The 26173-nt window shown below is 46.7% G+C and overlaps 1 protein-coding gene across 3 annotated transcripts in view; it reads left to right on the plus strand.

The window, feature by feature from the left end:
• TNFAIP8L3 (TNF alpha induced protein 8 like 3) overlaps positions 1–26173 on the plus strand; it is a 55452-nt gene that overhangs the window by 14796 nt on the left and 14483 nt on the right. Inside the window, exons 1-2 of one of the 3 annotated variants that reach the window (XM_081888797.1) lie at positions 19619–20081; positions 21611–21717. The exons of 1 other annotated variant lie outside the window; for it this stretch is intronic. The gene's annotated coding sequence lies outside the window, so the exon portion shown is untranslated. Of the gene's footprint in view, positions 1–19618; positions 20082–21610; positions 21718–26173 lie in introns of those variants that run through there. One more of the 3 variants, XM_081888796.1, reaches the window with a different exon arrangement.

Here is a 26173-nt window from a genome sequence, read left to right on the forward strand (position 1 = left end):
GGAATGGAAATATCCTAACAGGGAGAGGAGCATGGGCCAGGCCACACTGGGGTTGCCCCTCGCCTGTGTCCCTCTGTCTGCACCCTCTCACCGTTTGCCAGGGAAGGGTGAGGATACTCATGGAAGCCGGCACCTGCGTGGGTGCACCTGGTTGTGCCCCATCAGAAGTTTGTGCCCTGAGCCATGGCCCCCATGCTCCCCCCCCCACTATGCCACTACAAAACACCACTACCACAGCAGTGAATGCAGAGGCGGCAGCTAGACAGTCTCTCAGCTAGATGCCTTGGCAGGTAGTTCCACCAACTGGGGCCAGTGTGGTGTAGTGGTTAAGAGTGGTGGACTCGTAATCTGGTGAACTGGGTTCGCGTCTCCGCTCCTCCACATGCAGCTGCTGGGTGACCTTGGGCTAGTCACACTTCTCTGAAGTCTCTCTGCCTCACTCACCTCACAGAGTGTTTGTTGTGGGGGAGGAAGGGAAAGGAGAATGTTAGCCGCTTTGAGACTCCTGAAGGGGAGTGATAAAGCGGGATATCAAATCCAGACTCTTCTTCTGATGGAGTGGCCTAGAGACCTCGACCTCCAAAGGTCACCTTGGCTTGTGGAGTTTGCTTGCCTGAGCCTAAGAAAGCTGTTGCCCCATATCAAACCTCTGGAAAGGCACCCACCACATAAAACTGCATCATCACATCCCTGACACTTTCACGAGAGTGCCAGGTTCAAGGCGGCGTCTGTCTCCTGCCAGAAACACCTGGGCTCCTACTTCTCCTAGCTCACCTGCATCACCTGCAATATTCCTTGCCAGCAGCTATGGGGGGGGGGATGGATGACTTTGTACAGGGAGGCTGCATTCCAGCCATGCAAAATACAGCTTTTTACACACACACCTACTCATTCTTCTAGGCAACCAAGAGGCGTTATTTCTGTCCCAGAACAGAGCAGGATCAGTGAGGGGTTCTGACCTGGCAGGAATGGGCTGAGGAGAGTGGCAAGGAACAGACAGAGAATCCCAAACCCTCCAACATTTCTCCGATGAAAATAGAGACATACTTTTTAATAATAATAATTCTATTATTTATACCCCACCCGTCTGACTGGGTTGCCCCAGCCACTCTGGGCAGCTTCCAACATATATAAAAACATAATAAAACATTAAACATTTTTTTAAAAAACTTCCCTATACAAGGCTGCCTTCTGAAGTCTTCCAAAGGACGTATAATAATAATAATATAATAATTTATTATTTATACCCCGCCCATCTGGCTGGGCTTCCCCAGCCACTCTGGGCAGCTTCGAACAAAATATTAAAATACAGTAATGCATCAAACATTAAAAGCTTCCCTAAACAGGGCTGCCTTCAGATGTCTTCTAAAAGTCTGGTAGTTGTTGTTCTCTTTGACATCTGGTGGGAGGGCGTTCCACAGGGCGGGCGCCACCACCGAGAAGGCCCTCTGCCTGGTTCCCTGTAACTTGGCTTCTTGCAGCGAAGGAACCACCAGAAGGCCCTTGGAGCTGGACCTCAGTGTCCGGGTAGAACGATGGGGGATAGTTACTTATCACCTTGGCTTGGGGGGGTCACGTAACTCCATAACTTCCAACAGTTCTCCAATGAAGATAGAGACGTCCTAAGGAAAAGCAGGACATTCCGGGATCAAATCAGAAACCGGGACAGCTTCTGTAAATCTGGGACTGTTCCTGGAAGATAGGGACATTTGGAGAGTCTGCTATCCCATATAGCTACTTTTCCTAGGGCACTTTTCCTGTAAGCACTCTTTTAAAAGCAAGCACTTACTATGTAGCTTGGCTCTACCTAATGCAGATTTTGCACGTGGAGGTTCTTGATTCCACCCAGGAAAATGACAGCAAAGTGTTTCAAGGGTGGAGAGCCAGGCCTGACCCCATCCAGCTCCGCTTTCGATTGGCATGTGTCTCTTGTTTTAAAATTGTCTCTTGCCTCTGCTAAAGCGTGGCTAAGAGATGCTTAGGCAACCGTTGCATATATCATGATACGCTTTGCGTATTTGCTAACCCGGCGACACCCACGCTGTCCCGGCAAAGTGTGAAGCGTGGTATCTGAAAAGAGCTTACGGTTTTTGTGTGTGTGTGTGTGTGTATGTGTGTGTGTGTGTTTGTGTGTGCATGTGTGTGTGTGTGTTTGTGTGTGTGCGCGCGCAGGCACAAGAGAGGGAGGAGAAGCCTTATGTTACGGCGCTTCTCCTGCCCTTACGAAACCCGGTGCTCAAATTACAAAATTGCTGCGTAAGTCGGGGAGAGCTTGCATGTAATTAGCGTTTCAGCTGCATCGCATCTCGGAGCTGGAATGGCTTCATCCTGGCCCCGTGCCCTGCCACCCACCGCCGCCACCCCTTACCTACACACACAGGGGTTTGGGAGAACTTCAGCCAAAGTCCATGGGCATGAAGCCTGTGACAGCCTGACAGCTGGAAGCCTAGACAGAGTCTGCACACAGCAGCAGAGTTGTCTCAACCCATTATCTGCCTTGTCCCAGGATTCTGTCCATTGTCAGCCTCAGCCTTCCGAGCAATTTTTGTCTCTTTCCTTCTGGCACGGAAAACGGCGATGATGATGACGGTGATTAAATTACATGAGGGATCATCTCATCTTGATCAGAGGGCGAGGGGGAAGGGAAGAAAAACGTTGCCAGTAAACACAGTATCGGATTTATACGTTATTTATTATCATAACTAAGGCTCTAAAGCCACGGCATAATTTATTTGTTTTGTCCAGTGCTTTTTATTATCTAATTTGCAATGCCTAAGAAATCATTTTTCTTTAAACCGTTTAACATGCTTTATGACCAGCATTCTCATCGTCCCTTTTTTTTAATGGGGGGGTTGTAATTGAAACCAGTTTCGAATTATGTCTTTCTCTTACGCAGAACGGACACTTGCGGCTTTTCTTTACCGAATTTCCCTCCCCATGTGTAAGAATTTCCTTTCCTGGGATGGCGTGTCCCTCTAGAGCTATGTTTAAGTTATTGGGATAAATTTAAAAAGTGCTTAGTTAAATTCCACTCCATTTTGGCATCTTGTTTGCGAGCTGCAAAGGGTTTTTTTTTGGGGGGGTGACAATCCAGCTGGGGGTAGCTCAGTTGGTAGAGCATTCCACTCTTCAACACAGGGTTGTGGATTCGAGTCCCACGTTTTGGCCAAAGATTCCTTCATTGCAGGGGGTTGGACTAGATGGCCAGAATCACTCTACAATTCTGTGAGTCTGTGAATCCAGCAATTCTAGTAGAGGGGTGGCGAACCCCTGTCCTTCCAACACCCATCCTAGCTAAAAACTGGCCCTGCTGGCTGGGTCTTAATGGGAGCTGGTGTTCAGGAACATCGGCACAGACAGTGGTTTATCACCCTCTTCTGTATGAACTGTAGAATCATAGAATTATAGAGCTGGAAGGGTGATAAGCCTTGGTGGACTTGAACCACCAACCTTCTGGTTAGGAGCCAGACACATTGACCTGATACCTTCACTCGCCCTTTTACAGGTGCCACAGAATAGGTAAAGGTAAAGGGACCCCTGACCATTAGGTCCAGTCGTGGCTGATTCTGGGGTTGCGGCGCTCATCTCGCTTTATTGGCCGAGGTTGCCGGTGTACAGCTTCTGGGTCATGTGGCCAGCATGACTAAGCCGCTTCTGGCGAACCAGAGCAGCGCACGGAAACGCCGTTTACGTTCCTGCTGGCGCAGTACCTATTTATCTACTTGCACTTTGACATGCTTTCGAACTGCTAGGTTGGCAGGAGCAGGGACCGAGCAACGGGAGCTCACCCCGTCGCGGGGATTCGAACCGCCGACCTTCTGATTGGCAAGTCCTAGGCTCTGTGGTTTAACCCACAGTGCCACCCGCCCATCCTGTATTTTTGTATGTTTTTCTTCTCCCCAACTTATCTATTTTTTGATAAGCCTGGGTGGGCTTGAACCACCAACCTTCTGGTTAGCAGCCAGACGCACTGACCTGATCACTTCAGTCGCCCTTTTACAGGTGCCACAGAATACACATCCTGTATTTTTTGTATGTTTTTCTCCCCAACTTATCTATTTTTTCTACACCTTCCCCCTCCCAACACACATATATGCACATTACTTGGCTGGAGAACAGCCCTATGAAATTCAGAGAAGTGCAACTTGGAAAGTTGAGTTCAAGTTTGTGTGTTCTTCTAGGAAAGTGCAAATTAGGTTGGTTCGCCTTCAAAAATACAATCTTAATTTGAGCTCTGCCCCCCCCCCATCCTTGCACATCAGTGGTCCTAGCAATGTTTGCAATTGTTCTCCCAGACATTTCTGGAGAAATGTGTTGCTCAGTCCAGTTTTGAAGATCCTACCCTCCACAGAGTATTTTCCTCACCAGAGCTTCTTTTGTACAAATACCTTTCTCTTGTATGTGAGAAATATAGGGGGTGACGTGTGTATTTGTATGTTTGTATTTAATGTATAAGGGACGCGGGTGGCGCTGTGGGTTAAACCACAGAGCGTAGGAATTGCTGATCAGAAAGTCGGCGGTTCGAATCCCCACGACGGGGTGAGCTCCTGTTGCTCGTTCCCTGCTCATGCCAACCTAGCAGTTTGAAAACATGTCAAAGTGCAAGTAGATAAATAGGTACCCGCTCCGGCGGGAAGGTAAACGGTGTTTCCATGTGCTGCTCTGGTTCGCCAGTAGCGGCTTAGTCATGCTGGCCACATGACCCGGAAGCTGTCTGCAGACAAACACCGGCTCCCTCAGCCCATAGAGCGAGATGAGCGCCGCAACCCCAGAGTCAGACACGACTGGGCCTAATGGTCAGGGGTACCTTTACCTTTACCTATTTAATGTATCTGCCTCTGAAGATGGTTCGGAAACTTCAACTGGTGCAAAATTCAGCGGCCAGGTTGCTCACTGGAGCAAGACGGTTTGAGCATATTACACCAATCCTGGTCCGACTGCGCTGGCTACCAATTAGCTTCCGGGCCCAATTCAAAGCACTGGTTTTGACTTATAAAGCCTTAAAGGGCTCAGGACAGCAATACCTCAAGGACCGCCTCTTTCCATATGAACCTACCCAGACCCTGAGATCATCTTCTGAGTCCCTCCTTCGTGTGCCTCCTCCTTGAGAGGTCCAGAGGGTGGCAACATGAGAACGGGGCCTTCTCTGCAGTGGCTCCCCGTCTGTGGAATGCTCTCCCCAGGGAAGTTCACATGGTGCCTTCATTACACACCTTTAGGCGCCAGGCAAAAATGTTCCTTTTTAAGGAAGCCTTTCGTTGATCCGATTTACATCCTATGCCATTTTAAAATGTGTTTTTTTGTTTGTGAGGGAGGTGTGCTATTGGATTGTTGTTTTTATTTTTATTAGGTATTTTGTGGTTTTATATCTTGATTTTATTCTGTGAACCGCCCTGAGACCCCTGGGTATAGGGTGGTATATAAATAATAATAATAATAATAATAATAATAATAATAATAATAATAATAATAATAATAATAATAATAATTTTTGTTACTAGGGCATTTAATCAGGACTGCAGCCTACAGAGGAGTGGGTGTTAATGCTCTCCCTCTAAACCCCGTCACACAAACTGTGTTGCCGTTGGAAATCTCTCCGAAGTCAGTTGTTAGTCCTGGGAGGGAAGTGAAGAGTCTAGACCAGGGGTCAGCAATTTTTTTCAGCAGGGGGCCAGTCCACTGTCCCTCAGATCTTGTGGTGGGCCGGACTATATTTTGAAAGGGGGGGGAATGAACGAATTCCTATGCCCCACAAATAACCCAGAGATGCATTTTAAATAAAAGCACACATTCTACTCATGTGAAAATACCAGGAAGGCCCCACAAATAACCCAGAGGTGCATTTTAAATAAAAGGACACATTCTACTCATGTAAAAACACGCTGATTCCTGGACCATCCGCAGGCCAGATTTAGAAGGCGATTGGGCTGGATCCGGCCCCCAGGCCTTAGTTTGCCTACCCATGGTCTAGACTCTAGACCAAGTCGAAGGCTCATCAGCCAGGATCTATTCTCGCAGGATGCAACCCAGCCTATGGGAAGCCTGCAAGCTGGAACCCAGTTCAACAGTGTTCTCCCCACATGGGATACTTGCCCTTTCTCTCAACAAACAAAAAGCCTCAAATTTGTAACCTTTCTTCAAAAGGGAGCAGCTCCAAGCTTTATGGCAGGTTTATGGTTGTTTATTCATGTTTCATGGTGGCAATTTAAAAAAGGGGGGAGTGCCTCCGCATGTTTGCATTTTGATCACTCTCTTATTTATTTTTCTACACTTACTTTGTGCTAACATTCAGCCACATGAGTCAGCAAAGCAGTTAGGAGGGAGGGGAAGCCTGGCTGAAAGGAATTGACTTAGCGCCGCACAACAATTCAAAAGTGTTTTGTAAAATATGTGGGCAGCATATTGAGGGGAAAGTTTCATAAGCCACCGCAGGCTGTTCTCCAGCAAATAGATTCTGCCGAGCAGTTGAATAACCGCAGAAGACCCTTTTGCTCTCGGAGGTTCGTAATCCTCACAATCCATTTTAAAGAAACAAATGCATTCCTAGGGGTAACACAGCCTCTCTGTGCTGTGCTACCATTAAGGGCTCCTCCAGCTGACATGAGCATCCATCCAGATTTGCTTGTACAACGCTTGCAGGGCAATTGGACCACATCCGGTCTTTCCTGAACATTCATTCCGATCTGTTTAGAGGCAAATTATATGACAAGGCGCATCCATCCTGATTTGCCCTCAGGTCGTACCATCAATCATTCATTCAGCCCAATGCTTTTCAGTGGATTTCCCCATCACTTTCCTAACTGCAAACGTCCCATTTTGTTCTATAAAAGTGGATTTGTTGTACAGGGGTGACAGACTGCTTTCATCTGCTATTTTACATTTGTATTTTATTGTGGAAATTCTAGGTTCCTCCTCCTTCTAACTTTGATCTTTTCTCCTTTTTGCCTGTCCATTCATTGTCTTTTCTTCTACTGTGATCCTTGTTTAAGATTTCTTTCCCGCCTTGTCCCACATTTTCTCTATATGCCCACATATCTCTTAAAAGGTAAAGGGACCCCTGACCATTAGGTCCAGTCACGGACGACTCTGGGGTTGCGGCGCTCATCTCGCTTTGTTGGCCAAGGGAGCCGGCATACAGCTTCCGGGTCATGTGGCCAGCATGACTAAGCCGATTCTGGCGAACCAGAACGGCACACGGAAACGCTGTTTACCTTCCCGCCGGAGTGGTACCTATTGATCTACTTGTGCTTTGACGTGCTTTCGAACTGCTAGGTGGGCAGGAGCAGGGACCGAGCAACAGGAGCTCACCCCGTTGCGGGGATTCGAACCGCCGACCTTCTGATTGGCAAGTCCTAGGCTCTGTGGTTTAACCCACAGTGCCACCCGCGTCCCCCACATATCTCTTAAAGGTCTGCAATTCCTGAAGACTACAGGTGCAGGGAACCTCAGACCAAGGGCCCAAAGGTGGCCCCCAAGACACTGTCTGGCCCTGGAATTCTCCCCAGCCACTGCCTTCACTGACCCTTCATTGTCCCCCAAGTTCTTTCGCCTGGCTGAAATGTGTATTTGAACTCTGAGAATGCTTATTTCCTTGTGGCCCTCAGGCTGAAACATATTCCCTATCCCTGTATTACCATGTAAGATTCATATTCCTAGATTTCCCCATCTTTTTCCCTTCTAGTTAGGACTCAGCTTCCTTAATCTGTTTATGGGGGCCCAATATGTGTTGTTTTTTGGGAGCGTTTCCTTTCAGAGAACTAGTTCTGCTCACTCACTTAAAGGGGACTGAAACAAAACTGTAAATTAAATAGTTAAATAAGTACTTGGTACGTATAAGCTAATATACTGTAGGAGCATAAAATTAATCATCACACCACCATCTGCAAGTAAGGAAATTCATCAGCCATCTGACAGTGAAAATTCATTAGCACATTAGAGAATAAAGATTCATTAGCAAGAGCAGAGGAGAGAAGGGAAAGAAGGAGGAAAGGGGGGACGACAAAAAAAAATGTTTATTTTATTATTTACATGGTCCCCCCCCCCCCGCGGATGACGCGGGTGGTGCTGTGGAATCATTTTGATTCCCGCAACTAGCCCATGAGGTAGGCTGGGCTTAGAGGCAATGACTGGTGTGCTTTGTGGCTGAGTGGGGACTTGAACCCTGATCACAGTCCAAAACCCTCAACACTATACCACACCAGCAGTTATTGTTATATTAGTCCAAATAGTCGTATTGTTAGGAAATATCCAGTTAATTCTGTTACCACCTATAATACTGCAAATTTCAGGTCTCTCCTTTAACCAGTATGAACCCTTATAATCTTGTTCGTTTTGGTGGCGCCTGTAACAAAAAAAGAAAGAACAGAAGATTATCTTCTTGAAGAGAAAGTTATAAATAGATGTCAGCGACACAATTCTTCTATTTCTTCTCCCTGTTAGTACTCAGTAGGGCAAGAGGTGAACTTCCACAGACCAGATTTTGCCCAGTCACTGATCACAGGCGGTACCCAATTAAGTTGTACTCGAAGTAGACGCACTGAAGTTAATGGGGCTAAGTGAGTCATGCCCATGCATTTCATTGGGTTTACTCTGAGCAAAAGTTTGCTTACAGATGTGTAAGCTGCTGCACAGTTTGGGGCAACAGCGCTGTGGGTTAAACTACAGAGCCTAGGACTTGCCGATCAGAAGGTCGGCGGTTCGAATCCCCATGATGGTTTGAGCTCCCGTTGCTCTGTCCCTGCTCCTGCCAACCTAGCAGTTCAAAAGCACGAAGTGCAAGTAGATAAATAGGTACTGCTCCGGCAGGAAGGTAAATGGCATTTTCGCGTGCTGCTCTGGTTCGCCGGAAGTGGCTCAGTCATGCTGGCCACATGACCTGGAAGCTGTACGCCGGCTCCCTGGGCCAATAAAGTGAGATGAGCGCAGCAACCCCAGAGTCGGTCATGACTGGACTTAATGGACCTTTATGAGATAAAAAAAAAAGAAGGCAATCTCTTTAAAAAGAGCAGAACCATTTCTAAAGATGTACTGCTAATATCTCATAAATGGAGGGGTCACACTGCGGGGGGGGGGGGTATGTGCCAATGTGGTACCCCCCCAGGGGTGAGTGCACTAGCCATAACCCCCTGGCACTGTAAGCATTTGATACTAGAGAAACCCCTTTGAGAAGGACATTGCAGGATTAAAGGCTAGGTTACCTTAATCACTGTTGACATCCTGAAGACAATTTAGATGAGTTCTGACACCATGAATCGTGCCGCGTCAGACGGGGAGCAGCGAAAGGAACAAGAAGGAATTCCTGTTTCCCCTTTGAACAATGCAGCTAAAGAGGAATGAGTAATGTTTTTCCAGCCCTCTCATTTGCTTCTGATTCAGGCTGTTTAGCTCTTTGGCACTAACTGCAACTCTGGCATAAAAATAGAAGCCATAATTCAAAACTTCAACAATTCCCCCCTTTTTTTAAAAAAAAAAAAAGAAGTGCTCATTTGTCTATTGTAAAGAGATATATTTTTTCATTCCGCAGTAAGCGTCCCAGAAACAGATATTAAACAATTTGCTCATGGTTGTTTAATAACACGCAGCATTTATAGATCCTCTTTTCTTCTTTTACTCTTTGAAGCGCTTTATGTACATCGTTGCAATTGTCCTTTCCAATTCCCTGGGAATTGGTTCCCTGGGGATATGTACTGGGTGCTTAACAGCTCAGGGAATTGTAGCTCCAAGAGTGAAATAGGGGTCTCCTAACGACTCTCAGCTCCCTGAGCAAATTATAGCTCCCAGAATGCTTTGTGGGGAGCCATCATTGTTTAAATTGTTGTGTTAATGTTTTAGATATAGGTGCAGATGTGGCCTTGATAGCGCTTGGCACCTGCAGTTTTTATATGTGTTAGCAATGTGGGGGGCGGTTGCTGCCCTCTTCCTTGGCAGCCCCTCTTTATTCCAACACATACACGTGCAGAATTGAATCTGTGGTGGTACAGTTATTGCAGAAGCCATGGGGAATGTTCACTACCTTTTGAATAACTTATGCACTATTACCTTCTAAAGAAGGTAAAGGCGGTAAAACTGTTGAGCGCAAAGCCAAGAGTAGTGGTTCTCAGGGAGTGGCCTGCCCCACTGGTGTGGCAGGAGAGGATGGCAAGTGTGGCAGGAAGATTCAAGGACAATCAAAAAAACATTTAAACCAGGGGTAGGCAACCTAAGGCCCGGGGGCCGGATGCAGCCCAATCGCCTTCTCAATCCAGCCCGCGGATGGTCCAGGAATCAGCGTGTCTTTACCTGAGTAGATGTGTCCTTTTATCTCTGGGTTATTTGTGGGGCATATGTGTTAAGTTAAAAAAAAAAGTAGAGACATAGAATCATAGAATCATAGAGTTGGAAGAGACCACAAGGGCCATCGAGTCCAACCCCCTGCCAAGCAGGAAACACCATCAGAGCACTCCTGACATATGGTTGTCAAGCCTCTGCTTAAAGACCTCCAAAGAAGGAGACTCCACCACACTCCTTGGCAGCAAATTCCACTGTCAAACAGCTCTTACTGTCAGGAAGTTCTTCCTAATGTTTAGGTGGAATCTTCTTTCTTGTAGTTTGGATGCATTGCTCCGTGTCCGCTTCTCTGGAGCAGCAGAAAACAACCCTTCTCCCTCCTCTATGTGACATCCTTTTATATATTTGAACATGGCTATCATATCACCCCTTAACCTCCTCTTCTCCAGGCTAAACATGCCCAGCTCCCTTAGCCGTTCCTCATAAGGCATCGTTTCCAGACCTTTGACCATTTTGGTTGCCCTCCTCTGGACATGTTCCAGTTTGTCATTGTCCTTCTTGAACTGTGGTGCCCAGAACTGGACACAGTACTCCAGGTGAGGTCTGACCAGAGCAGAATACAGTGGCACTATTACTTCCCTTGATCTAGATGCTATACTCCTATTGATGCAGCCCAGAATTGCATTGGCTTTTTTAGCTGCCGCGTCACACTGTTGGTCATGTCAAGTTTGTGGTCAACCAAGACTCCTAGATCCTTTGCCAACAAAGGTCCGTCACCTTGCCAACAAAGGTCCGTATAGTTCAAGCTATGGTTTTCCCAGTAGTGATGTATGTAAGTGAGAGCTGGACCATAAAGAAGGCTGATCACCGAAGAATTTATGCTTTTGAATTATGGTGCTGGAGGAGACTTTTGAGAGTCCCATGGACTGCATCCATTCTGAAGGAAATCAGCCCTGAGTGCTCACTGGAAGGACAGATCCTGAAGCTGAGGCTCCAATACTTTGGCCACCTCATGAGAAGAGAAGACTCCCTGGGAAAGAACCTGATGGGAAAGATTGAGGGCACAAGGAGAAGGGGAAGACAGAGATGGCTGGATACTAGCTACTAGCATGAGATTGACCAAACTGCGGGAGGCAGTGGAAGACAGGAGTGCCTGGCGTGCACTGGTCCATGGGGTCATGAAGAGTCGGACACGACTAAACGACTAAACAACAACAACATGTGTTAAGTTGTGGGTGAACATGTCAGACGACACAGCGATTCTTCAAACAGCTCTTGTTTAATCACAGGCCCAGAACAGAACTGGGCTGAAGAGTTCAGCCAACCTGCTTATATAGAGCTCAACTACAAAGCAACAGTAACAACCTTCTGTAACTATCCAATCACTGAACGTCACTTTCAATTCCTTATTTGCATATGTGGACCTGAGTGAAAACTACCTACAGTATCCCCCTCCTGGCCCAGGGTGAGAACTTCAGTACATAACAATAGGAATTTGTTAATTATTATTTTTTCAAAATATAATCCGGCCCACCACATGGTCTGAGGGATGGTGGACTGGCCCACGGCTTGAAAAGGTTGCTGACCCCGGATTTAAACATTTCAGTATAATATAGTACGGTACAGTACAGTACAGTACAGTATAGTATAGTATAGTATAGTATAGTATAGTATAGTATAGAATAGTATAGGGCTGTGTGATATATCGATGAATCGTCCAAAATCGGTTTGAAGTCCGTATTGTGATATCAGTTTCATAATTTTTTGACCTGGCAATATATCGCCATTCATGATGTGTGTGTTTGTGTGCTATGCAAAAATCGCAATGTGAAGGGGAAACAGTGAAGCCAGCCCATTCCTCTACAGTACTCCATCCTTCTTTCAGACATCAGTTTGTCGTGATGTTTAGCTAGTGATATATCGTGATGCTGAAAACCAAATATTGCCCAGCCCTAGTATTGTATTGTATAATATGTGGCGCTGTGGTCTAAACCACTGAGCCTCTTGGGCTTGCCAATCAGAAGATTGGCAGTTCAAATCTGTGCTATGGGGTGAGCTCCTGTTGCTTTATCCCAGCTCCTGCCAACCTAGCAGTTTGAAAGCACACCAGTGCAAGTAGATAAATAGGTACCGCTGCGGCAGGAAGTTTCCGTGTGCTCTGGTTTCCGTCACAGTGTTCCGTTGCGCCAGAAGCGGTTCTGTCCTGTTGGCCACATGACCCGGAAAGCTGTTCGTGGACAAACACCGGCTCCCTCAGCCTGAAAGCGAGATGTGTGCCGCAACCCCATAGTTGAGGAGATGAGAGATGAGAGTTCATTTGTCTCAAATTAGACCGAATATAACTTTTCGTTGAGTTTGTACACATACTTAAGGTACATCTATAAGAGGCTCATTTATAATTATTATAAAGTTGGCAACCTCGGCCCTCCAGATGTTTTGGGACTACAATTCCCATCATCCCTGATCACTGGTCCTGTTAGCTAGGGATCATGGGAGTTGCAGTCCCAAAACATCTGGAGGGCTGAGGTTGCCTATGCCTGTCTTAGAGATTCCCTAACTGTACAACTGTTAACTTATTCATCTGACTTAATTAGTCAACTAAACCTTGCTAGTTTAATAATAACTATTTCACCCCAAAGTCAGCTTCAGCAGATGGATTCAGGACTTTTGCAAAGGAAGGGAGGTTTAAATCCCCCCTCAACCCCAACCCATGCCTGTTCTGATCCCATTAATTATCAGCCCCTTCCACCTTGGAGCTGATAGAATTTGCATTTTAAAAGTACAGCTCTCTGCGCATTTGATTCAGATACACATTCAAAGTCAGGTGCACTTTCATCCTGACGTCAGAGACGGTTGCGCGGGAAGAGCTTTTGATGGAGCGCACCCAGTCAACACATTTCTTCCCTGCGTAGGTGGACTGAAATAATTCAGATAGAAAGTGGGAAGGGGGAATGATGGCAGCAAAGAAAAAGGCCACAGATCGGGTGCGTGGTGCAGTGGGGAGAGGCGATGTATGAAAAAAGCATTTCATCTTCTTCCTTTATTCTGAGCTATTAAGCCTTAGACTGAGTCAGATCTCTGGTCCATCTTGTTTGGTGCTGTCTCCACCAACTTAGCAGATCAGCAAAGGTGACTGTGAACATTTCAGAAGACCAATTTGCAGTGCTATTCATTCCGCCAGGAGTCGATCCATTGACACCTTCCGAAGCAGATACCCATTTTTGCAAAGCAATTGCCTCTCATTTAATGTTTGTTTTTTGCTTGTTGTTGCATACATTGGTCTGCACACTTTACCCCACAATTTGCCTCTTTGTACACATTACTTGACTAGAGAACTGCATTGCTAAATTCGAGGAACCACAGATTTTGCAGGATGCCCATGTTTCCGTTATCACTCTGTTTCTGAAACGGTGGCTTTGGTAAGGTAAAGGTAAAGGAACCCCTGACCGTTAGGTCCAGTCGTGGACAACTCTGGGGTTGCAGTGCTCATCTCACTTTACTGGCCGAGGGAGCCGGCGTACAGCTTCCAGGTCATGTGGCCAGCATGACTAAGCTGCTTCTGGCAAACCAGAGCAGTGCACGGAAACGCCATTTACCTTCCCGCCGGAGTGGTACCTATTTATCTACTTGCACTTGACGTGCTTTTGCTAGGTGGCCAGGAGCAGGGACCAAGCAACGGGAGCTCACCCCGTCACGGGGATTCGAACCTCCGACCTTCTGATCTGCAAGCCCTAGGCTTTGGTAGGTCTGGCTTTAAATGCAGTGAATCTGCTTTCTCTCCTCCCCTGTGGTCAAAGTGTCCCTCCAGGATTTCTAACAGGGGACAGCAGGGGTTGAACCTGTGATGTTCTCCATGCCAAGCAGTTGCTCCGCCACTGAGCTGGGATCATTTCATGTGTTACTGTTCCCACAATGCATGTTTACCTGGGGAAAGTGAATTGGTGTATTTCTAGTCAGAGAATAAAATACAGCCAGATTGATTTGCCTGAGGGAATCTCTGTAGTTTGATTTGTGCGCATGAGAGTGTGGGCAGAGAAGCATCGAGAGCAAGAAGATGGGGTGTTTGGTTTGATTGCCAAATGTGTGGGGGCAGCCTGATACTCTGTTTGCCAGGGGGGGTGGAATTGAATCTACTTCAAATGCTTCTCATTTTATGACTGTCATTATTAGCGTTCGTCAATATCTTTCCAGAAGGTCATTTGAAAGAGCCATTAAGTAAGTTCGAGTGGGTCTGTTCATATTTTTCCTGCTTTCCTGCTTTTTTTTGTTTTTTAACGCAGCCTGTTCTGTAGGGAAAGGAACAATCGGCAATTGCACGGCCTTTTTGCAAACGTATCCTTTTGAAAAAGCTTCTTCTGCAAATGAGGTTGACTATTGTTATGATAATTATCTATTAAAGTTGTATATTGCTTTTCATCCAAAGCTCTCGGGGTGGCTCGCAGCATAAAATACAGAATAAAACCACAAAGTACATAATACAAACAAGAACCAACCAATAACCACCACCACCACCCACTCCCACAAACACATTTAAAAGGACTACTTTCTTTTCTTTCTTTTTCGGAAAAACGAAAAGAACGGAGCCAAAAGGCCAAACAGGTTCAGAGAGCAGCAGTCCCACTGTTCATTACATGAAACCAGAACTCATCATATCTGGTGACTTCTTCAGATGAGGCTATTGAATGCGCAGAACTGCACAAGGCAGGAAGGGAATCATGGATGGTAGCCAACTCACATGTCCCAACAGTCTAAGAATTTCCATGGAACGTCCCTCCCAGCTTTCCTGCCTGTATGTGCCTCTCCTTCTCACCAATTCTGCTCCAGGGGTTTTTTTCGGGGTCCCCTTAGAATATCTTGCAGGGGTTGGCTAGGAGAGAGGGAGAAGGCCCATTGCACAAGCTGGAAATGGGTTGTTACACTTGGGGCTACTTTGCACATAACCCTGTGCCTTTCTGCCTTGTCCATTGGCTGCAGTTGGCATGGTCAGAAGGTCTCAGGTTCAATCTTCACAATCTCCAAGTGTCAGTGGCTCCTGGCTGGTTGCCCAGGAAAGTATAAAGAAAAGGAAGAGTTTCCTACCATCCTTTTTCATTTTAATCTTTACAGAGAAAGGCTATAGAATGCAGCCTGTTGGATAATGGTGGTGTCCCGTGTGACTCTCCACACACACACCCATCTCTCCCACTTCCTCATTCATCATCATCATCTCCTCTTTGGGTGCTGCTATATGCCTTCTGTCTTTGAGCTCTTTGTTCTCCTACTTTTAAGGCTCGCCAGTTTCTGGGAGATGGAGGGTCTGGAATGCTTTCTAGTGACAACGTGTCAACCAGCTGCTGCTTTGGTTCTCCCATTATTTCCAAACTTTCCCCCTCATCTGCCTCTGAGCCGCAACCTCCCGCAAGCCCCTGTTGTAAATCTATGCTGCCTTCCTCTTCTTCCTCCCAATGCCCAGTCCCAAGTAGGCTTTGGGATATCACCTGTTCTCACAGACTGGTTGGACTCAGAGGAATTCTCAGCTAGAGAACCCCCTGGGAAGAAGGCTAAGAGCCCTGCGAGTGGTGGTTGGACAAAAGGTAAAAGGTAAAGGACCCCTGGATGGTTAAATCCAGTCAAAGGCGACTATGGGGTTGTGGCACTCATCTCGCTTTCAGGCCAAGGGAGCCGGCGTTTGTCCACAGACAGCTTTCCGGGTCATGTGGCCAGCAGGACTAAACCGCTTCTGGTGCAATGGGACACCGTGACAGAAACCAGAGCGCACAGAAATGCCGTTTACCTTCCCACCTCAGCAGTACCTATTTATCTACTTGCACTGGTGGGCTTTCGAACTGCTAGGTTGGCAGGAGCTGGGACAAAGCAACAGGAGTTCACCCCGTTGAAGGTTGGCAGGAGCTGGGACAAAGCAACAGGAGTTCACCCCGTTGCAGGGATTTGAACCTCCAACCTTCTGACCAGCAGGCCCAAGAGGCTCAGTGGTTTGGAAGATAGTGTCACCTGCGTCCCATGACGCATGACAAGTAGAGGAGGGCAACCAAAATGGTCGAAGGCCTGGAAACGATGCCTTATGAGGAATGGCTAACTTGCACTGGTGGGCTTTCGAACTGCTAGGTTGGCCGGAGCTGGGACAGAGCAACGGGAGCTCACCCCGTCGCAGGGATTCAAACCACTAACCTTCTGACCGGCAAGCCCAGGAGAATTGCACGGGGGAAGTCAAGCTACAGTTGTGCCTTCCCCCTGTGCTGCATTCTTCTCCAGAGCCTTAAGGACAACAACTTTCCACTTTTTCATGGCCTGTAGGAAGCTGTCCAGGTTGGCTCACTGGTCCATCTGGCTTAGTATCATCTATGCTGGTTGCAGGAAACCCTTGCGGCCGCCACCAAGCTAAACTACAACTCCCACCATCCCCGGGCATTGGCCATGCTGACTGGGGCTATTGGGAGTTGTAGTTCAGCCATATCAGAAGGGCCAAAGGTCCTCCGCCCCTGTTCTATGCTGATTGGTATTGACACTCTAGTGTTTCAGAAGTGAATCTTTCCCAATTCTACTAAAGGAGATCGAATTTGGGTGCTTCTGCATGTTCAACATGTGCTCTGATAGCTGTCCCAGGAGGTTACTTATCTGCTTCTAATATTTCTTGCGAACTCTTCCTTTTTGGGCCATAGCCAACGAAAACGACTTCGGGTGGCTTCGTTGCACAGCGCCTAAAAGCTATTTGACATTATAATCAGATGCAGAATGGAATAGTCATTGATTTTCTTTAAGATTCTCCTGCTTTTACATCGTTAAGCGGAGGAAGGAAAACAGACCTGACGGGGAATCAAAACCGTAACATGGAGATCTATTAATACCCTTTCAATAAAAGCCAAGTCCTGCTTCTTGCTCTCTTCAGTCTCTGACCTCAAACCCTCAGCACTTGTTAGCAAACTGGCTGCGAGTGAGAGAGACAGAATGATTTTGCTTGTCCAAGATGGCTTCCTCGTTGTGACACTAGACAGGAGTGGGCCTGTCTGGGCCTCTCTGTGTGGCCATGGAGACTCTACCTGGGCCACCCTGACCGACACGCTCCTAGAGTGTTCGGTCTGGGAGGAATGTATTCTTGGATCGGGACCATGCCTCTTCGTTGCCTAGATAGAAAAGGGTTTGTGTATGTGTGGAACCCTCTGAATTTTGGGTGGTTGAAATGTAATCTAGGATAAGAGAGAAATGCATTTATCCCCCTCACTTTAAGCCTCCTTAATCGTACATGCCTAAGTTTGTGGTATGTGCATCAATCATTCCAGCAAATGCTGGCCTTAAAGGTAACCCACCAACATTTCTTCGATGAAAATAGATACTAACAACAACAACAACAACAATAATAATAATATCCTGCCCACTCTGGGCGGCTTCCAACATATATAAAAACAAAATAAAACATTTTTAAAAATTTAAAAACACCCCTATACAAGGCTGCTTTCTGACATCTTCCAAAGAATGTACAGTGGTACATCGGGTTAAGAACTTAATTTGTTCTGGAGGTCCGTTCTTAACCTGAAACTGTTCTTAACCTGAAGACCACTTTAGCTAATGGGGCCTCCCGCTGCCGCCGCACCGCCACCGTGCGATTTCTGTTCTCATCCTGAAGCAAAGTTCTTAACCCGAGGTACTATTTCTGAGGTGGTGGAGTCTGTAACCTGAAGTGTCTGTAACCTGAAGCGTCTGTAACCCGAGGTACCACTGGACAGTCATACCTTGGTTTTCGAACAGCTTAGTTCTTGAATGTTTTGGCTCCCAAATGCTACAAACCCAGAAGTGACTGTTCTGATTTGTGAACTACTTTTGGAAGCCGAACATCTGATGGGGCTTCCACGGCTTCCGAGTGGCTGCAGGAGCTTTGGAGGTTGAACGAATTTCTGGAACAGATTCTGTTTGCCTTCCAAGGTCCAACTGTATAGCTACTTATCTCCTTGGCTTGGGGGTCACATAACTCCATACCCTCCAACATTTCCCCAATGAAAATAGGGACGTCCTAAGGAAAAGCAGGACCTTCTTTGATCAAATCAGAAACCGGAATGGCTTCTATAAATCCAGGACTGTCCCTGGAAAATAAGAACACTTGGAGGGCACTGTTATTTATTTATTTTTACTTTTATTTTGTCTACCTTGGCCATGAGTCCAAACCCCTGTCTTCAAATCTAGAGGGACCCAATGAAGAGATTATTGGATATTTCAATAGCCTTGCAGGAGATAGTATCTCAGCCTTCCCAGCTGCACCCATTAAAATTCTGTCTTCAGCATAAATACTTTAAAATGTCCAGGAGCTTTTGATTGCATCTGTTTACCCTCATTTTCTGCTTTGGCTTCTCTGCCTGGTCATCCTGTAGGGAAAGACCACCACTTCTCTGAAACAGATGCTGCTTCTTAAACACAAGCAAACAGCCCACCATGCAGGAAATCCAGATTTGCCCCATCGCTGGGTTGGGGAAGCTGGTCCTGTTGGATTTCTGCCTGGTAGGCAGCTGCTACAAGCAAAGAGCCTCTGTCGGCCAAAAAGGTGGCTATAGTGTAGGGAAATGGGCTGGCAGCTTGCCTTCAAGAACAATCCAAGTCTTATTCCAACACACATGCCCAGTCACTAAGAAAACCCGAAACTTGATCTATCTTGGGGGGTCTAGGGAGCAACCTAGCAACTGCCTGCTCCTTTGTAGGAAAGGCTGCTTCTCTCTTTAGAACCGCAGGTCAGGATTTTTTTGTTTTCTCTTGGCATTTGGGTAGTCTCGAAATACTGCAAGAGAGATGAAGGTGAAATAGACCCCCTGGCTTCGAGAAGATGGAAACAGATTTTTGGTCATCGTTATGCAGCGCCCGAGCCGAGGCCCTATTCTGCCCTCCGCTTCCCCTGCCAAATCTTCTGAATGGCGGGGCAAGTTCATGAATGAACCAATGAATAACCGTTTCTTTTTTTTTTCAAAGCCAGTTCCCCATACAACGTTTTCAAAGCACCCACCCCATTTCGCTCCCCCTCCCCACAGCTTTCTCTGCTTTGGCTAGCTGGCAGGCCGGAGCGCTCACAGTTCTGGGCGTCTCTCGCCGAGTAAGATTGTCTTCCATAAACACGGTTTTAAACGTGAATCCGTAAGTGACTGTGGAGGCCAATTCTGGATCCACACATCCTTCCACAGTGAGGACATAGGTTTCCGGGCGGGAGTTGATCAAGGTGAGGGTTTGCCAAATGTGCCTTTGTCTTAGCACATTTCTCCCTTTCGTCCTGAGTTCGAGTGTCTTCAAAGCCCACGACACCTTTGGTAAAGGCTGTTCTCCAATTGGAGCACTCGCAGGCCAGTGTTTCCCAGTTGATATTTGCCTTGAGAGAATATTTAAACCTCTTTTGTTGACCACCAGCATTACGCTTTCCATTTTAAAGTTTGGAATAGAGTAGTTGCTTTGGAAGACGATAATCAGGCATCTGAACAACAAGACCAGTCCAACAAATTTGATGTTGAAGAATCATCACTTCAACACTGGGGATCTTTGCTTCTTCCAGTACACTGGCATTAGTTTGCCTGTCTTCCCAGGTATCATCCTAATACACAAGTTTGGCAAGTGGATAGGGTCACCCACCTGTCAATCACCTGACATCACAATGGCGTCAGGTGACACATTTAAGTAGGGAACTCCCTCCCATTTTGTTCTCACAATCGCCAGCCAGATGCCTTTGAGAAACCTGCAAACAGGACCCGACGCAAGAGCACTTTCTCCCCTCCTCTGGTTTCCAGCATTGAGAAGCCTTGCTGCCTCTGAATGTGGAGGTAAAGCATAGCCATTCTGATAAAGTAAAGGTAAAGGGACCCCTGACCATTAGGTCCAGTCGTGGCCGACTCTCATCTCGCTTTACTGGCCGAGGGAGCCAGTGTACAGCTTCCGGGTCATGTGGCCAGCATGACTAAGCCGCTTCTGGCGAACCAGAGCAGCGCACAGAAATGCCGTTTACCTTCCTGCCAGAGTGGTACCTATTTATCTACTTGCACTTTGACGTACTTTCGAACTGGTAGGTGGGCAGGAGCAGGGACGGAACAATGGGAGCTGACCCTGTCACGGGGATTCGAACCGCCAACTTTCTGATCAGCAAGTCCTAGGCTCTGTGGTTTAACCCACAGCGCCACCCGCGTCCCTTGCCATTCTGATAGCCTTGTCCTAAATGATTCTGTCTAAACACCTTTCAAATCCATCCGAGTTGGTGGCCATCACTACAGTTTCTGGAGGGAATCCCAGAGTTCCACCATGAACCGTGTCAAGAAAAGCTTACTGTTGTCTGTACTGTATTACTAGCTTGGCCTGGCTGAGGGCAGGAAGGGGCGCACAGGGCGGGGGGTGGAGGGGGAGGCGGGGGAGAGAGCAGCACAACCCTCCCCCACACCCACTAAACACACACACACAGTGGCAGCGGCGCTTGTCAATCACAACGGCACTGGGGAGGGGCTAAACTAAATTTGGGGGCACTGGGCGGATCTTAGCATCCTAACACCGCATATGCTAGAGATGGACCTGTGAGTGGGTGGAAGCAGGGGGGGGGGCAGACACATAATAAAATTTACTGGGGCAGGATCTCCTGCTGCCCCTCCCCACCCTGTAAGTGAGGATCTGCAGAGACTTCAGTCCCTTTTCCATCTCGCCTCCTTTTGAGAAGGCCTTCCTGATTCTGTTCACGATGCTTGAATTGTCCTTGTGTTTCTCAACTTCCAGTGTTCCTTGATATCTTTTATGGTGCTATAATTTCTGCCCCCATCGCTTGGGGCTTTCCCTCTTCCTCCTCCTCCTCCTGCTCTCTCATCTTGCAATCTTTAACGTTGAATAGAATTTGTTTTTTCCCCGTCCTGTTTTGCAAATTGGCTTTACACCATATCTCGCCTTGTCGCAGGCGCATCCTGCACGGAAACAAAAAGGGAAAGGAAAGCCAATAAAACTTTCAATTAGATCGTAAAGATGTAATGGTCGAAAATCTGAGCGCACCTCACGAGCCCAAAGCCTGCCTGTTTCTTGCACAAGGGCCAATCTGCAGGTGTGTTAAGGTGGAAATCATTCCCACAAGGTGGACAATCACCAAAATATTATGATTATTAATGCCTTCCACAGACCTGCCTCAATCAACTAAAACAGCATTTAAAAGAACATGAGATACATTAAAAAACAATACAGGGAATGGCAGAGACCCATTCATTCATTCATCTGGAAAAGCTTGTTGTCTTCAGTAATGTCTTCAGTTGTTCCCAGAAAATGCAAATAGAGGATATGTTAGTATGAAAACTTTGAACTTGGCCGTAGTTCTTTTAAATGGGATGGGGTTTTTCCCCCCTCTTCTCCCTTTCAGATGTCTCTGTTTAGCTTCTTGATCACGGAAACAAGACATAGATTGAGGCGAATGAAAACGGCATAGCGTCTTCTAGAGGGTGTTTGGTATAAACATGGCCTAATAAGGTTTGGTTTAGGAAAAAACCAAGCATAGCTGTTTAGTCAAATATGTACAATTATCATTGAGGCTTAACGAAAGGGGGGGGGGGAGCAGATGTCAGGGGACCAGGTGAATAATGTCATAAGACATGGAGACTGTTCTGAGGGAAAACTTTCTGGGTAGGAATTGGGAGATTCCCTGAAAGTTGCATTCTGGATTTTAGCTTTCCTGTGCTCTTTTTTAAAAAAACTTTTTTTAGCGTTTGCCGTATTCTGCATATATTATCCCTACAATCTGGGGATTTATTGGAAAGGGATGAAAAATAAAACCTGAATGAGTTTGGGTTTTAGAATTTCTGCTACTGGTGTGGGGTTCCTCCAAAACCGGTGTTCTGGGTTGTTTTGCAGATGTACATTCTGGAACATATCATTGATGTAATAATGGTGCTTTAGGGACAGATTTATACTGGACACACACACACCCTGCCGTTCTGCTTTATTTCCCCCCAAAGTTACCACATGATTGCCATCTGGAGGGGCACTCTGGTGCTGCAGCACAGTGAAAGTGGGACAGGAAAATAAATAAATCAGAACATTTGCAGAACATTGTGGCACTGTGGGTTAAACCACAGAGCCTAGGGCTTGAATCGATGGTTCGAATCCCCATGACAGGATGAACTCCCGTTGCTCGGTCCCTGCTCCTGCCAACCTAGCAGTTTGAAAGCACATCAAAGTGCAAGTAGATAAATAGTTACCACTCTGGCGGGAAGGCAAACGGCGTTTCCGTGCACTGCTCTGGTTTGCCAGAAGAGGCTTAGTCATGCTGGCCACATGACCTGGAAGCTGTACGCCGGCTCCCTCGGCTAATAAAGCAAGATGAGCGCCACAACCCCAGAGTCGGTCACAACTGGACCTAATGGTCAGGGGTCCCTTTACCTTTACCTTCACATTAAAAGCAATCCGTTTCCCAAAGCCTGATGGAACAGGCAGATTCAGTGGGAAAGGACAGGGCATGTACTGATAGAATCAGAGCAGTACAACTGCCTGCAAACCTTTGCAGGCTAGCAAAGAAAGTGGGATTTTGTCTAACCCAAGACTAGAGGAGAGGAGGAGGAGTTCAGATTTGATATCCCACTTTATCACTACCCAAAGGAGTCTCAAAGCAGCTAACATTCTCCTTTCCCTTCCTCCCCCACAACAAACTGTGAGGTGAGTGGGGCTGAGAGATTTGTTACCAAGTGCTCTGGTCGTCCCTTCCTCCTCTCCTTGCCAAACTCTGGGAGCTGTTTGCTCCTTGGTTTTTGCTGCCGTATTCAGCGAGTTCCCTTTGAAGCTGATCCTGTAAAGAACCTGGTGACTTTTATTTGGGGGGAGAGAAGAGGCTGAGCCTCTCTCTGGCTTGCAGGGTGGAAAACTGAAGCTCAGCGTCGCTGCCCAGGCTGCTGACAGCATCAGAACCGCCCTTTTTTCAATGCCTGCTCCTTTCAAAGTTTGTTTTGGAAGCGATGGGCTGCCACCTCCTTTCTGTCAGCTTGCCTGTCGCTGCTTTGTTCAAGCTCCAGGCCTCAGGAAAATTCGCTATTTTTGCTACTTTTCAAAGTTTCCTTCCAGACTCCAAATAGGACTCCTAAAAGAGGGGAGAAAAGCCCAAGAGCATCGCAGTCTGCCCGAATTGCCTCATGTACTTTGCACTTCCACTTGTCCTCACTGCTAAACACTTGTAAAACATCTCTGAGCACTGTTTGTATATTAAAAGATAAGCAGTTCTCGGCTGCCTACAGGCAAGCAGTCTAATAGACATGATGCAATGGATGGCGTCGTGCAGTGATAAAAAAATAAATAAAAGCATCTTAGGGCAACCTGACCCAGTGCGTGCTCTTCTGTTCTTTGTTATTTGTGTATTTATTTAAGGCATTTTGCAAAAGGTCCCACAGCCCCTGGATAATCCAGTTAAAACAAGGAAGAGGGGCTGGTGACAAGGGTGGAGATGTTCTTTTAGGTATACAGGGCCAAGGGCCAGTGGCGTAGCGTGGGTTGTCAGCACCCGGGGCAAGGCAAGTAATTTGCGCCCCCTAACCCATGGATTTGCGCCCCTAACCCTAACCCCCAGATGTTGCGCCCGGTGCGGCCGGGGCCCCCTGCACCCCCCACGCTATGCCACTGCCAAGGGCTTTACAGGTCAGCACCATCACTTTGAATTGTGCTTAGAAACGTACTGGAAGCCAATGAAGGTCTTTCAGGACTGGTGTTATGTGGTCCTGGCGGCCGCTCCCAATCGCCAATCCAGCAGCCGCATTCTGGATTAGTTGTAGTTGTAGCTGTATGAACTTCTGCCCATTAAGCCTTGTTAAAAACTAAGGTTCTTTGCCCACAGAATGTGGCAGTTTTACTGCTTGCAAAGCCTTAGAAAACCCGCCGCCTGCTGACTTATTACTTGGCTGAAATGTATTTAAATTAGATTTGTAAAAGGTTTATTGCTTATATTAGGAGTGGTGGGGATGTTGTAATACTTTTGCAGATCCGGGTTTATTTTCTGAGCCTTGAAGAAATATTCCACTTTCCAACATTAGTAAGATTGTCTCAAGATTCTTTCCGGGGTTGGATTGCAACTGATAAATGATACCCTTGCTGGTGCCATTGCAAGACCAATTTTTTTCTTTTAAAAAAAGGTTCGTTTCCATTCCTTAAAAGGCAACGGAACTTTTAAGAGCACTTACAGTATGTGTGAGCAGAAAGCAGCGTCCGTTCTTGCCCATTCTACAGGAGAGGGTTGAGATCTGATTCCTAGCCGCACATTTGGGCGACATCTTCACAGAGCTGTCCAAGGTCTTGTTCCTGCCCAGGCACTACCAGTTTAGACCCTTATAAGCGTATACAGTGGTACCTCAGGTTACATACGCTTCAGGTTACAGACTCCGCCAACCCAGAAATAGTGCTTCAGGTTAAGAACTTTGCTTCAGGATGAGAACAGAAATCGCGCGGTAGCGGCGTGGCGGCAGTGGTAGGCCCCATTAGCTAAAGTGGTGCTTCAGGTTAAGAACAGTTTCAGGTTAAGAACAGACCTCTGGAACGAATTAAGTACTTAACCTGAGGTACCACTGTGAAATTAAGTTGTTTTGTCACTTTTCACCTGTTTGCATTGAATTTGATACTTTATCTCCCATTCTCACCATTTGGAGACATCCTTTCAGAGATCTTCACAATCGCTAAAAGATATGTTTTTCTCTGTGGTTTTGACTAGGGCGTGCATTTTTGCAAGCGGCTTCTAATGTAATGCATTTCTTGTACATTATTTTCACAAATGCATTCATTTTCATACACATTTCCCACTAATATGTGCAGTTCTGTAAGCCTTGGTTGGAGAACTGCACATAAAAAATCAGATAGGTGTGAGTTTTGAAGTATCTTGGGTGTCATATTGTTCATATTGGGGTTTTTAAAAAATAAATTTATTTGGTTTTTCAGATTAAAATCTTACAGCCACATATACAACATACAACATAGAAACAAGATTCCAAAGAATCTCTTAGACTTCCCTTCTCCCCTTTGTGGGTCCTATTGTTAATTATTTCCTCCTGCATCTTTTATAATAATCCAAATCTTTTACCTCTCCATTGTGTCCAAAATTCACCATTAAACTACAAGTGCTATTACAATCCTGGTAACAATTTCAACTTAAAAACAATGATTTTTAAGATGAATTATAAATTTTCCCCATTCCTTATTGAAAATTTGGTCTTCCTGATTTCTGATTCTTCTGGTCATTTTAGCCCAGGAATAGGTAAAGTTGGCCCTCCAGATGTTTTGAGACTACAATTCCCATCATCCCCGACCGCTGGTCCTGCTAGCTAGGGATGATGGGAGTTGTAGTCCCAAAACATCTGGAGGGCCAAGTTTGCCTATGCCTGTTTTAGCCATTTCAGCATAATCCATCAACTTGATTTGCCGTTCTTCTCTGGCAAGGACTTTTATCTTCTTTCCATCTTCATATTGTGTTTCAGTGCTTATGTTGATTTGGAAATTGCTAATCTTAGAAATTAGTTTGCCAAGGTAGCCCTCTACAGAGATGATGGCGTGCATCTTTCGGATGCTGGAAATGATATTTGGCTGAACGATATTATATCAAGGATTAGGAATTGGTTACAGGCTTGAGGGTATTGGCGGCGAGCTTGGGCTCGATTGGCGGTTAGGCATTGGTAGGGGTACTATTGCGTTGTTATGCAGATGAAGGGGGGGAAGAAACCTTCCCCCAAATCAAAGGGTAGTCCAGTAAAGGATTCCGGGGGGCGTGGCCTTGTCCTAAGCCTATGGAGGTGTGGGCCCACGGCACACCCCCGTGCGGTGACCCCGGGGGAGATCCCAGTTGACGAGCATCAGCAGGACTCCTCCCACTGCTGGTTAACCCTTACCGGTCTTCAAGCAAGCAGGCTGAAGCCGGTTAGTTGTTAGGACCAATGCCTAAGCCAATAAGCTTAGTTGTTGG

Source organism: Podarcis melisellensis (genome assembly GCF_964234715.1).
Source record: "Podarcis melisellensis genome assembly, chromosome: 14".
NCBI lineage: Eukaryota > Metazoa > Chordata > Lepidosauria > Squamata > Lacertidae > Podarcis > Podarcis melisellensis.